The 14,085-nt window shown below is 37.4% G+C and overlaps 1 non-coding gene and 2 pseudogenes across 1 annotated transcript; 1 reads left to right on the forward strand and 2 right to left on the reverse strand.

The window, feature by feature from the left end:
* Nucleotides 1-3,633: 3,633 nt before the first annotated feature.
* On the reverse strand, nt 3,634-3,746 carry LOC121769610 (annotated as a pseudogene).
* A 28-nt stretch (nt 3,747-3,774) lies between these two features.
* On the reverse strand, nt 3,775-3,872 carry LOC121769586. The gene has a single exon (XR_006043615.1). It is a non-coding gene; the product is annotated as a small nucleolar RNA snoR99 (small nucleolar RNA).
* Nucleotides 3,873-10,589: 6,717 nt separating this feature from the next.
* Nucleotides 10,590-12,762, forward strand: LOC121767597 (annotated as a pseudogene).
* The last annotated feature ends 1,323 nt before the right edge of the window (nt 12,763-14,085 follow it).

The following is a 14,085-nucleotide window of genomic DNA, read 5'->3' on the forward strand; positions in this document are numbered from 1 at the left end:
TCGTCAACAAATGGGCCACCATCGCCCGCTTCCTCGCATATTTTATCCATTTTGATATTTTGACGTGTTTTGTGCGAAATGTGCAAAATAGAGCTGAAAAAAAAACATAAAAACGTCAAATCTGGAAACTGGAACTGAAGTGCAACCCAGCGGCCCGCTGGACCCATGCCAGCTGTCGCTGCAACGAGTCCAGAGGGTTTTGGAGCTGTCCAGCGGCCCGCTGGGCCCGATCGCGCACGATAATCTGTGTTCAAACTCAATTTTCCGGTGATCTTGAAGTCCGATCAGGGAGTTCTATATGTCATTCTCTTCGTATTCGAAAGAGATTCGCGTTGATATCTTGATCATATCAATCGGACTTCTTTGGAGAAAGTTATGGCTGTTCTACCAAAGTCGCGCAAAGTTGTCAAGTGCAGAATTTTAGCCGAAAATTCAAAGAAGAAAAGAAGACATTACCTCGTGAAGCCAAATCTTTTCCTTAACCTATGAGGAACGAAAATTCCATATTTAGTATTGCTTGGAGGAAACTTTTTAGCAAAATTTAAATCCTTTTCAAGTCTATATATACCCCATAACTTAATTCATAATATTCACCCTTCCATAGCCCCCAAAAGGAGAGCCTTCATAACCCCTCCTCCAACCTTAATCCTTCATCTAGATCTTCTCTTTTCTAATTAATTCCATAGCATAAATTTGAGAGTTCTTCATAGTGCAAGGGTTGAAGAAGGAAGCAAGAGATCATCAAAGAGCTACAAGGATTCAACCTTTGGGTTTTATTTGCTTTAGCACTTATGTTCATTTTGTTTTCCCTACAATCTATGTTTTTAGCTTATTCATTTATGTGTAACTAAACTCATAGGATTCTAAGGATGTGTTAGTAACGACTTTGGTTATACAATTTCATTTTCTATTTAATATCTGTTTTGTTTTTACTTCGTTTCTTCCCTAAGTTGTTCTATAATACTTCACGTTTGAGTGACACATTCGGTGATGATTTAATATAACTTGCTATATAATCATGAGATGGGATTGGCGAGTTAGATCCACTTAGTGGATACTACAATTAGCTTCCCTTAAAACGGCACTGTTAATTGAGAGTGAGGACTTTTCAAGGATCTTAGGAACTTTTTGGAGTTACGAATTTAGGATTGACAACTCTAGTGTTAGTAATCTACGCTTGTGCCGCATGGGCAAAACTTATGTGACTCGTTCTATCGAAGTAATAACTGTGCTAGGATATTGCAGTATGAATTTGTATAATTATAACCGTGAACGCACATCCTTGGAATTCCCTTATCTCTCATACTTTATCTTTGTGATTTAATTGCAATTAGTTGTTTACTTGTTTTATTTATTTTAACCCTAAACTCTTGTTTCTCTAGATAGTATATGACGCTTAGTACATGATAGCCAGTTGCAATTATATTCCCCGAGTTCGATATCCCGATACTAACCTTTAGCTATACTAGATTTACTCTGTATACTTGCAGGTATTTATAGTGCTAATAAAAAGTGCATCAAGCAGCAGCGGCGAATTGAACACCAGGAGAAGCAGTAGCAAAAACTGATACGAACTTGGTGAGAAGATCGAACTCGACACCCTTCCGCTTCAGCTCCTCGACGCACTTGGCCAGCAGCGTCGAGTCCCCTTTCTCCCGGGCCAGCATCTTCTCGATTGGGATTCGGCGTCGGTCTTGTGCTGGATGGCCGAGATGAAGCTCAGGGAGAAGAGGAGGGAGCAGAGGGTGTGAGGATAGTGTCGCGATCAAGCCAGTGAGAATAACACTCACTGGGACAAATCAACAAACACCTTCAATGCAACAGTTAATCAAAACAAGAATGGAGACTCAAGGATTTTACGTGGTTCGTTCGAATGAACCTACATCCACGGGAGGAAGATGGTGCCTTTATTTGATCACGGATGCAGAATGAAAACAAGATACAACTCTATCTCATGAACTCTCGGCTAGCAGCATACACACACACAATCAAAACTACACTCTTGCCTTCTATTTTATGAAAACTCACTCAATCAAGAAAGGATGCACAACTAGCTATTGATTACAGGTGTTTCTCTCAACTCACACAGTGAAGAAACTCGGCTTCTCTAACTGAATCTTGAAAAACATATGAGAAGTTAATCCGTTGAGCTGCCCCTTTTATATCCCTCGGCTTACCAATCTGAATCAGCTTAACACAACTAATTCAAATAACTCCTCATGACACAATTCCCAACGGTTTGCCAACCAAAGAAAAATTTGAAGTGTTGCTGACTTTTGGTCATCAAAACCAGACTTAACCCAACAGAGGGAGGCAAGCCGGGAGTGGTGGCAAAGGTGGGGGCGGGCGGCGATGGAGGAGGGTGGTGGAGTGAGTGCAAGGCGAAGAAGAGGGTGTTGAGAGAAGGATAGTAGGGTAGTTGGGAGTGAGAGTGTGAATTTGTTTTTTAAAATTAGAATAAGATTAAATATTCAAATTTAAACCTCTAAATTAGTCAAAATTGTTTAAACTGTACTTGACCGTTAATTTTAAACGGTATCATCCAAAAAAGACTAAATTCGATCAATACAGCACAGTGGCCAAAGTGCTTCTCATTATCAATTCTTTTATATTATTAAGTACTACTAAGAATTTTTAATTGCTAGTATGATTATTAATTGCAAATAATTAACTTCAGTATGTGCTGTAAATTAGCTCAAACTCCCAATTCTAAAATGTTTTTTTTTTTTAACTTTTTACCAGAGACAAATTTGGATTTTTGACCATCCATCATCAAATGAACAACTATGGGGATTTTGAACCCATGCACCATCATATGAACGTACGCTTAAATCATGTTGTAATTTTGCCACATTCATTTTTATTTTCTAAGTTCATCACTAATCAATATGAAGATACCTCCATTTTAATACTGGAGAAGAATTGTATCTCCATTCTTATTTTCACAAGTCTATTTCCAATTTAAAATCTGTCGGCAAATTACAATTGAATTATTTGTAATCAATTTCATTAGATCATTCACAGTGGGAGTCCATTGCAGCGGCCGAGGCCTCTCAAGGAGAGAGAAAGCGCCGCACGGCGATGGGATGATGCTGCGGAAAGTGCTAACAGCCGAGCCCTCCCCATTTTTAAATATTTTAAAAAAAAATTAGTTATACTCTATTGTGGTGTTCGGTTTACAAGATAAAATAATACTCCCTCCGTCCCGGACTACTAGCACATTTCCTTTTCGGCACGGAGATTAAGGAATGAGTGTATAGCAAAGTCAACAATTGCGGCTGTAGATGATAATTTTTACTAAAAATGGAAAGAGTGCAAATAACTTGAGACGCCCAGAAAGGAAATAAGTGCAAGTAGTCCGGGACAAAGAGAGTATAAAAATATAATCTAAGATTGAATTGCAAAATTAGGACTTAGTTTGGAAGAGCTCTGTGAATGCTGTAGAGCTAACTCCAAATAATTTCATTCTTAATCATTATTAGAATAAATTTAACAAAATTTAAATACAAGTAATTATTACAAATTAAAAAAAAAATCAGAATTAATCAAGAATTTTAATTGAGAAGTTCAATTACCGAAGAAATTAATTTACTGAAAAAATAAACGTAAATTGAAGTTAGAGAATATGAAAAAGATCTGAGACATCCAAGGAAGGAGAAAAGCATCAGAAGCTCTCAAGCCCGGCGAAGGCGAAAGCTCTCAGCCGGCCACTGCGAATGTTTTGAGAAACATTATCATCACAGATCCAATTTCAATTTCACACTAAAATAAACGAAATCTCCATCCAATTATGGCCAGCATATTACGGATCGAAAATGCTGACAAAGTGAAGGATGTTTGAATTTGAGGGACGCATTCATCCCTCAATCCAAAATTAAATCTCAAACTAAAAATCGAATTTCTCAAAAGAAGCAGCAGAAATTCTGTAATTTCGGCGACGTTTCACGGAATTTCCCAAGTTGAGGAGAGCGATTGAATTGAACTGAATTGATTTGATTTGATTTGATTTGATTTGATTCTGTTCAGAGGAATAAGAGTAAAGGAAATGAGGAGATTGGGATTAGGGTTTATTGAGGCGAAGAAAAATCAAATCGGGCTTTTACTACATGGGCCGGTATTTTTGTTAAGAATAAAGTTTGTTTTTGTTTTCAAATATCAGAAACCAAAAAATTACATTTTCGCTATAAACTATAAGTAACCTAATAGTAAAATGCTCATTTATCACGGTATTGTCCCAATTTTAAATCCTCTCAATAGCAATTTTTGCTATTTTGCTATATTGTCTCAGGTGCAGGTTGATATAATCATTTAGTACTACTACGTATTAACGGTTCTAAATTGCTCATATTTAAGATTTAAATATTTTTTAAAACTTTTTATAAACTAAAATTAATTCTTTGTTGTATGAATATAGTCTCTTTTTTTAAATAGTGAAATTTTTCAAGTAATATCACTAAATACATTTATTTTTTTTATATATAATGAAGTGTCTAACTAGAAAAAAATAGTTGAGATAACTAAAGAAAAAAAAGAACAATTGAATTTTAAATCTTAAGTCTGTGCAATTATTTATCTCACCCCGATATGAAATTTCTAGATCTGCTACTATCGGACGGAGAAAGTATTTTACATTTTATAGCAGCTATCTATCTATCATCATGATACAGAAGCTGAGTTTTAAGCAATTATGCTATTTTCTTATATAAATTTGGATAAATTTTTAAATTTATACATATATAAAATGGGAGTTATGGAAAAAATAAAAAAAATGTTATTACAAATATGTTAATAAAGTTGGCGAAGTGAAAATGTTATGTATATTCATCTAAGTTAAATTGATGAGGACTTTTGAATCAATAATTTGTCTAAGCATTTGGTTGTACAATAAACACAAGAAACTTCTGAATCAGAGAATGTGTCGCGGTTTAAATATAACAGAACACGAGACACCAACAAGCAAACAATTAAAGGAGGATATATGAATTTTTTTATTATTTCAACTATGATTTCAGACAATTCTTTAATGTTAATTCAAATTAATAGTACTTATTAGTAACTAATAAACAATTATGTTAAATAGAGCATTAAAATGGACTAAATTCTTCATACAATTGGATAGTAAGGGCAGTAGCAATGGTGGCCTTAAATGCGGAGTCTGTCTCAAAGCACATTTCTATTTCTTCTTGCCATGCCAGCAGCCCATTCAAAGTCTATTTCCATGCAATGGGAGCCCATCACAGATCTCATTCTACAGTTCATCTCATTTCCACATCATCACTATTTTATATATTTCGTTTTTAATTGTCTGTGTGAAATAAAATGATACTCCATCTGTCCCACTTTAGAACATCCGCAATGGTTCGGCGATCGTCCAGATGATCGCGCGTTTTCATCCTCATCCGCGATCGTCTGCCCATTGTAGGACCACAGGCAAGTGGGACGGCCGAAAGTTCGGTCGCCCGAGCCCTCGTCCGTCCATTGCAAGACTACAGACGATGGACGGCGGACGATAAAAAAAATAATTATAAAAAATCAATTTTTAAATTTAAAAAAACTATAATTTCACAATGGTCCATACTAAAAGACGGATCCATGAATTAATGAAAGAATATATTTTGTAGAATATAATCTTTCACTTCAGTAAATCTTTTATAGATAGGTTTTCAACTCCAATTTTCATTGTGACTTTGACGTGGGATAAACGGTAGTTTTATATTTAGGTTTTCAACTCTAAGGTTCTTTGTGATTTCGATGTGGGACAATTAGTTTTACATTTAAAAGAGAGTTTTTGTTGCTTTATGTAAAACTTTGTTTGTTTTCAATACAAAATTTATGTAAATGTGTCTTGAAAAATTATAGAGGTTGTGGGTTCTGGCCCCAAACTCAACATTTTGTTTTTAATTTTGACTTTTATTATACTTTTCTCATTTTATTCGATTAATGTAAGTATATTATTTAAATTTATTTTGTTTTATAATATATTATATTTTGTTATTTTTTATTTGAAAACAAAAAAATTAAATTAAATATATAACTTGTAACTTCTTTTTACAAAACTAAGTAATGCATGCTTTTCATTTAATTTAGTATTTAATTTTGCTATTTATAATATGTTAAAACATAAAAAAATAATAATAATAACATTAAAATTAAAATGAAAATGAGTAATTGATAGGGCGGACACTAGGGTGGAACCACTGCAGAAGGAAAGGTCGGACTAAGAAATATCGATGTGGCAATCACTAGGGCGGATGATTGTCCGACCATTGTAGATGCTCTTTGGAGCACCAGTCACTTTTACACACTCGTTTATAAAAACCATAATAAATAGTTAAAGTGGAGAAATGATAAAGTAAGAGAGAGAAAAATATCGATGCGGAAGCGGTTAAAAATGGTGATCGACCCCCTCACCACAATGATGAGGTAGTGGAGAATGGTGAGCCGGAAGAAAATGGAGAGGAGGGAGAGGAAACTGACCTACAACTATCACTGCACGCAGTGTGGAGGTAAGATGTGCCTCAAGTAAAGAGAATCAAGTGAATATGTCAGAAGAGAGCTCTCAAAATACTGATACACACGGGCAGTACTCATAATTTCTTGAGTGCTAAAACAGCTGGGAAGATCAATTGTGACTTAACTCCAGTAATTCTAAGGCTGTAAAGGTAGCCAATGGGCAGATTTTGCAGTGTAAACAGAAGTGTGATAACTTAGAATGAGAGATGCGGGGCTCAATGTTCAAAGCCGAGGTTTACATTATTAATCTGGAGACATATGATTTGATATTGGGAGGAGAATGGTTGTCTACCTTGGGTGAAATCAAGTGGAACTTTAATAAGCTCAGTATGATCTTCGAAGTAGAAGGAGTGGAGGTGAAGTTACAAGGAGAGTTGTGGTCACCAAAAACTAAGCAACTTCATTGCTTACATATCCTGAACCAGCAAGAAGAGGATGAAAATGAGAGGAAACTCAGTCGGATAATGCCCTCGGTGGAAGGAAATTTTGGTAGTTGTTTGGAGATCAGTGTAGAAGAGTTATGGCCTGCTCTTAAGCAAGTCTTGGAGGCTTATGCAGAGCTGTTTGAGGAGCCCAAGAAGCTACCTCCACAAAGGCAGCAATATCACAAAATCGTTCTTAAGGAAGGGGCAGAAGCAGTCAACATAAGGCCTTATAAATATGCAGCTCGACAAAAGGATGTAATTGAATCCATGGTTGCTGAAATGCTTGAAGCTAGAGTGATAAGGCACAATGAGAGCCCATTTGCTAGCCCCATAGTATTAGTAAAGAAGGACTCTTCCTGGAGAATGTGTGTGGACTACAGGGCATTGAATGCTATCACAGTGAAGGACAAATACCTCATTCCAGTGATTGAAGAGTTGCTTGATGAGTTGTGAAATGCTGTTTGGTTTCCAAAGATAGACTTAAGGTCTGGATACTGGCATGTGAGAATGAAGCCCGAGGATGTATACAACATTGCCTTCAAAACACACTCTGGTCTCTATGAGTTCTTAGTGATGCCATTTGGCTTGACCAATGCCCCGGCTACATTTCAAAATCTGATGAATATTATTTTCAGAGAGCATCTGAAGAAATTTATACTGGTCTTTTTTGATGATGTTCTCATATATAGCAAGAGTAAATGAGAGCATCAACAACACTTAACTATAGTGATGAAGTTGATAAAGGAGCAATGCCTCCTGGGCAAGAGATCCAAATGCAATTTTGGGTGCAGGAAGGTTGAATATCTTGGGCATGTGATCTATGAAGATGTAGTAGCTACAGATGAAGGTAAAATAGAGGCTGTTAAAAATTGGCCTCAGCCTAGAACTCTCAAGCAGGTCAGAAGTTTTCTGGGATTAACTGGTTATTATAGGAGGTTTGTACACAATTATGGGGTGATAGCTAGACCTCTGGTAGAGGTAATTAAGGGTGCAGTGTTCAGCTGGCCACTTGCAGCTCAAGAAGCCTTTGATAAATCAAAGCTTGCCATGACAACAGCTTCGGTGCTTGCTTTGCCAGATTTTTCTAAAGACTTTGTGGTTGAAACAGATGCCTCTGGAGTAGGAATAGGAGCAATTCTGATGCAAGAGAAGCACCCAATAGCCTTTATCAGTAAGTCCTTATCTCCAAAATATCTCTCTGTCTGTATATGAGAAGGAGTTGTTGGCAATTCTTATGGAAGTTAAAAAATGGTATCATTATCTTCAGTGTAAGATGTTTATTATTTTAACTGGTCACCAAAGTCTAAAGTACTTGATAGAGCAGAAATTGACTACTCCTACTCAGCAAGATTGGATGTCTAAGCTTATGCATTTTAATTATGAGATCAGATACAAGAAGGGCAGAGAGAATGCAGTAGCAGATGCCTTATCTCGAGTACCTGAGGCTTTGACTTATGCTTTAACTTCCTTCATTATTCCCTTGGAGTTGATTGCAAAGATCAAAGCAACATGGGAGGCAGATTCACAAATTCAGATTCACACCCTCAGTATACTTGGTGCAATGGGAAACTGAGAAGAAAGGGTAAACTGGTAGTAGGGAATCACTTACAATTGAAGGCTCAAATTCTATCTATCTTCCATGAATCTGTCTTGGCTGGACATTCTGGAGTATTGGGCACATACATGCGAATTTCTGCCCTGTTGTACTGGGCTAAGATGAGGAATGAAGGAAGGGATTTTGTGAGGGTGCGTGTTACTTGTCAGAGATACAAACCAGGGAACTCCTCCCCAGCTGGTTTATTGCAGCCTCTGCCTATGCCTGCTGCAATATTTACAGACTTGACTATGGATTTCATTGAATCTCTTCCAAATTCACAAGGAAAAGATACAATTATGGTGGTGGTGGATAGATTGAGTAAGTATGCCCATTTCATGGCATTATCACATCCCTTTACAGCCAAAAAAGTAGTTGAAGTGTTTAGGGATTCGGTTTTTAAACTTCATGGAATGCCAACTAAGGTTGTGAGTGACCGAGGATCCATATTTACGGGAGTTTTTTAGCAAGAATTCTTAACACTCTTGGGAGTAGATTTGTTATACTCAACTGCTTATCACCCTGAAACTGATGGGCAATCAGAGGTGATAAATAGGTGTCTGCAATGCTATTTGAGATGTGCTATGGAAGAGAAACCGCATTCTTGGGTTCACTAGTTGGGATTGGCTGAGTATTGGTACAATACCGCGTATCATTCTAGCATTAAGATGACTCCTTTTGAAGCCTTGTATGGATTTGCTCCTCCCCTGCATGTTCCTTTCCTACCGGGAGATTCAAATGTGGAGGCTGTGGACATTGCACTCCGAGACAGAGAGGAGATGATAACAATACTCAAAAAGAGCGTGCAAAAGGCCGCTGATAGGATGAAGAAGCAGGCTGATCAGCATAGAAGTGATAAGGAGTACACGGTGGGAGATTGGGTTTGGTTGAAGCTGTAGAACTACAGGTAGAAGTCTATTCGAGGGCATCATCAAAAGTTTGAGCCGAAGTATTTTGGCCCTTATCAGGTGGTTGACAAGATTGGGAAGGTTGCTTGTAGACTCAACTAGCCCTCGACGGCCAACATTCATGATGTGTTCCATGTTTCTCTGTTGAAACCGGCTGCTCCACCTACTGGCCCAGTGGCTGATCTTCCTCCAATATCAAACATCAATGATGTTATACCACAGGCTATTCTGGAACGAAAAATGGGGAAGAGACACAATCAAGCGGTCACGAAATGGTTGATTTATTGGGCGAGTATGTCCCCGGCTGATGCATCATGGGAATTTGCAGAGGTTATTAAGGAAAGATTCCCTTGGTTCCTTGAGGACAAGGAACCTTAAGGAGGGGGTATTGTTGCATGCACAATTATCTCGAGCAATATTCGTATGTGCATGCAACATAGCTAGCTACGTGGTGCGTAGTTAATTACTAGATATGAATAAGCTTATGTGGATCAATAAGTAGCACATGGTTCAACCGAGCTGGCAGGCTGAGGTGGCGGAGTGAGGTGGCAAAGAAGGCGTGGGGTGTGTGATCGGATGCATATAAAAGGGACCACAACACCATCTTCATGTCATGTTATGCTGTGTGTTTGTTCATGAGCTTAGATCGTGGATCTGAAGCTATATCCTCTGTTTCCTTACGTTGCATTGTATTGTTGATCTTTTACGTTTGCATTAATATAATTCCTCTTCGATTGTTCCTTGCTGCGTTAATTTCATCGATTGTGGTTTGTTGATTTACGTTGCGATCTACAATTGGGAAATCACGGGGTAAGGTCGTAACAACTCATTTATCTACTCTTCTTTGAATCCCCCAATCATATGCACAACCTAAAATTATTGCCAACTTCCATTCTTGTTCTGGATTTTCTGAGTTAGGAGATAAAGATCAAATTTTGACCTTTTCTGGTAATAGTGATATTGTGTGTTTGGCTAATAACTGATTTTTGCACTGTTTTATTGCTGATTGAATTGAAATTTAAAAAAGAAAATACTGTGGCAAGCATCTATTTCATTCTTTCTTCTTTAAAAGCACTGTGTTATTATCTATTTATAGTCTAGACTTGAATCTTTGCTTCATGTATTAATGCTTGAATTCCTCAAAAAATTGTGATGGTTGAATGCTACATTGGCTCTCTCATGGTAGTGGGGAATTGAGGAATCCCTCCCCCCTCTCTCTTGGATTTGATGAGCAGGGTTACAATTTAGTGATTGTGTGAGTGTGTTTTCAAGAATTGATGTTTTACTATGGATTGAAACTGAAATTGTTTTGCTTGGACAGGTGCAGGGGTAAAGGAGCTGATGCTTTTTAGCTTCTTCTAGCAAATAGCTTATTTGTCTGAATTTGTAGAACATTATTGTGGCACGTATTAATCCCAAATTTCCTCCCTTAAATAAATGAAAAATGAAATTTTGTTTGATATATTGATGCTTGAATGCTATATCAATTAAGTGTCTGATGGTTATGAATTAGTAGCATCTGATAAAATCTCACAGAAATTGGCTTTGAAGACTTGAGTTGTAGAGATATTATGACTTCATATTGATATTGTAACTTCATTTATAACAAACCAATAACATTTGTTTGAGAGTTTCCTTTGTTTTCTGATTGAATCGTTTACACTGGTTTGCATTCATTAGAATGATTTGTTTAGTCGGCCTAGATTGAAATGAACTCGATTTAGAAACATTACAGCAAATCCCCTCCTTCAATCTGATTTTATTGGAATTTTGTTCTTAAAACAGAAGAGAATGTCTCCAAAAAGCAAGGAGGAAAACAAGGTAGCTCTTGATTTGGCTGCTTGGTTGTGCAACATTGTCACCTCAGTTGGAATCATCATTGTTAATAAAAGTTTGATGGCTTCCTACGGTTTCACTTTCGGTATGTTAACTCTGTCTATCCCCCTAAACATATTCTCGAAAGAGAAAATGGCCCGTCTCAACATTAACATACTTGTCTTTTGATGGTCGAGTTCATCCAACTTGCTAAGATATGTAATGGGAGAGAAAGATTGCTTAAAATCTGCCTATTATTTTGTAGCTACAACTTTAACTGGCCTGCATTTTGCTGCCACGACCGTGATGACTTTAATCCTCAAACGGCATGGCATGGATACATCCAGAGCTCGACTCTCCCAGTGTCGGATCTTGTGAAGTTCGTCTTGTTTGCGAATTTCTCTATCGTTGGGATGAATGTGAGCTTGATGTGGAACTCAGTTGGATTCTATCAGGTCACTCTCTGAGCCATTTGATGGCATTGATATATATTTGTGTGTTTCTTAATCTCGTGCTTTGGCTTCTGTCAGATCGCGAAGCTGAGCATGATTCCTGTCTCGTGCCTCCTCGAAGTCAAGCTGGACAGAGTGAGGTACTCGAGGGACACCAAGCTGAGCATCGTGGTCGTTCTGTTGGGCGTGGCGATCCGTACAGTCAACGATGTGAGTGTTAATGCTAAGGGGTTCGTTGCTGCGGTCATAGCGCCATTGGAGCACTTCTCTGCAGCAGTATGTAAGTCATGTTTCCCCTTTCAACTTTTTAACAAATCTTTGAAATGAATCATGAAACTGTGTTTTATTCAATTGAATTGCAGTTTGTTCATCATCTTCAACGGAAGCACTCCATCGGTTCGTTCAACTTGTTAGGCCACACGGCACCACCCCGGGCTGCATCGTTGCTGCTGGTCGGCCCCTTCATGGATTACTGGCTGACGAGCAAGAGGGTAGACGCGTATAACTACACCTTCTCATCAACGGTGAGCATGTTAAAAAAGAACACGAGTCCTATAGCATGATTTCGTATTATTCACTCTTTTTTCGTGTACAGATGTTTGTTGGAATATCTTGTGCCATCGCAATAGGAACCAATCTAATCCAGTTCATCTGCATAGGAAGATTCACGGCCGTTTCATTCCAAGTGCTTCTCACCTGAAAACCATCCTCGTGCTAACGTTAGGCTTCCTTTTCTTCGGGCGAGAGGGGCTCAACCTACATGTGGTTGTCGGGATGGTGATTGCAGTTGTCGGGATGGTATGGTACGGTCATGCCTCGTCTCAGCCAGGTGGGAAGGAGCGGGTCTCGTCTAGCAACAAACTAGACGAAGAAGCAGTCGCGCTGGTGAAATCAAACGAGCCGGAGGGGAACGTCTAGCCGTGGCAGAATGAGCTTCTGTGAGGTGAATTTTGGCACTAAATGGAAGAGATACATAGAATTACACCCAATATAGTATATTGTTTGAAAACATATAGTAGGATTTGTCATTTGTTGATCTAGCTCACTTGAAATTGATATAGTGTTTCAGGATATAAGTGACTCTAGATTGTCATTGCCAAGAATTTGCATATCTACAACGGTTTCCAATTAAAAGAAATAGATAAACTCCTTAAGAAGTTAAATGCAGTCATGAAGGCTGGCCAAGACAATAGGGTTGGGTTAGGTCGGGTCGGGTACTTGATTCGGGAAAAAAATCGGATATTTGATCCCAAATTTCCCTCGTTTTTTTCAGTATCTAGGTCGCGTAATAGGGTTCCCCTAATACCTTTTATTAAAAGAAATAAAATATATAATAATATCTTATGTTTAATTTTTTTAGTTTTCTAATATAAACTTTTAATATTCCATAAACTAAAGGTTTAAATATAATACTCTACTAGTAAGAGGTGTTTGGTATAATCGATACTCGAATTGTGTGTCATTTTAATGCTCTGGTACTGTCGTACCGCATGTTTACAACATAAGTCGAAACATTTAGCCGGATACTGATTGTGTTTGACTCTGATTGGATACGAACACACTTAGACACCCCTATTTGAAGATTACTCTTTTGCTAGAATGTACATATGATTTTGGTGAGAGTATAATCTGATGATTAATAATCAACTAAAATTTGGTCTCCTAAATTACCATTCAACCAAATAATTATAGCACGAGCAGAATCATTAAATACACAAGAAATGTAGTACTACTAGATCATTATTCTTCCAAGCAATTTCGTTAAACATATATGTATATGTATATCCACTATTGAATTCATGACAACGAATTTAAAAAATGGTACTACTGTGAAATCCGTAAATGGGGGTTGGATTTAATTCCATGTTATTGAATGCAGATATCTACTGTAGTGGATTTATTTTTGTAGCAGGCAATTATTGTAAGAAAGACTTGCAAATATTTTGAATTAAAATAATTTTCCATAAATGTGGGGTGAGGAGTTAGCATAGAACAATGATTTTGTTGAAGAAATGACAAGATGCTGCTGCAAAGACAGCTGCATTTTGGAGCCCACTATTTGTTTCCATGCTCCAACGAAATTCCTCCTTCGGAAATTGGACTTTTTACCTCGTTTAGTCATTCGCAATTTTGTCTCTTATCCGTCTCTTAACCATTTCATCTCTTAATTATTTATGGGTCTCACTGTACTTTTCACTCTATCTCTTAACTAAGAGACAGAACCTGCAACCCTCCATCTCTTATTCGTCTCTTAACCATCTCTTAACTTACTATTCATTTAATTTCATTTTTTATTTTTAGTTCCAACAAATTCAATTAATAAAAACACATTTCATTAAATAAAATAAAATTACAACTTAAAATCTTAAAAAATTAAA

Source organism: Salvia splendens, chromosome 15 (assembly GCF_004379255.2).
Source record: "Salvia splendens isolate huo1 chromosome 15, SspV2, whole genome shotgun sequence".
Lineage (NCBI taxonomy): Eukaryota > Viridiplantae > Streptophyta > Magnoliopsida > Lamiales > Lamiaceae > Salvia > Salvia splendens.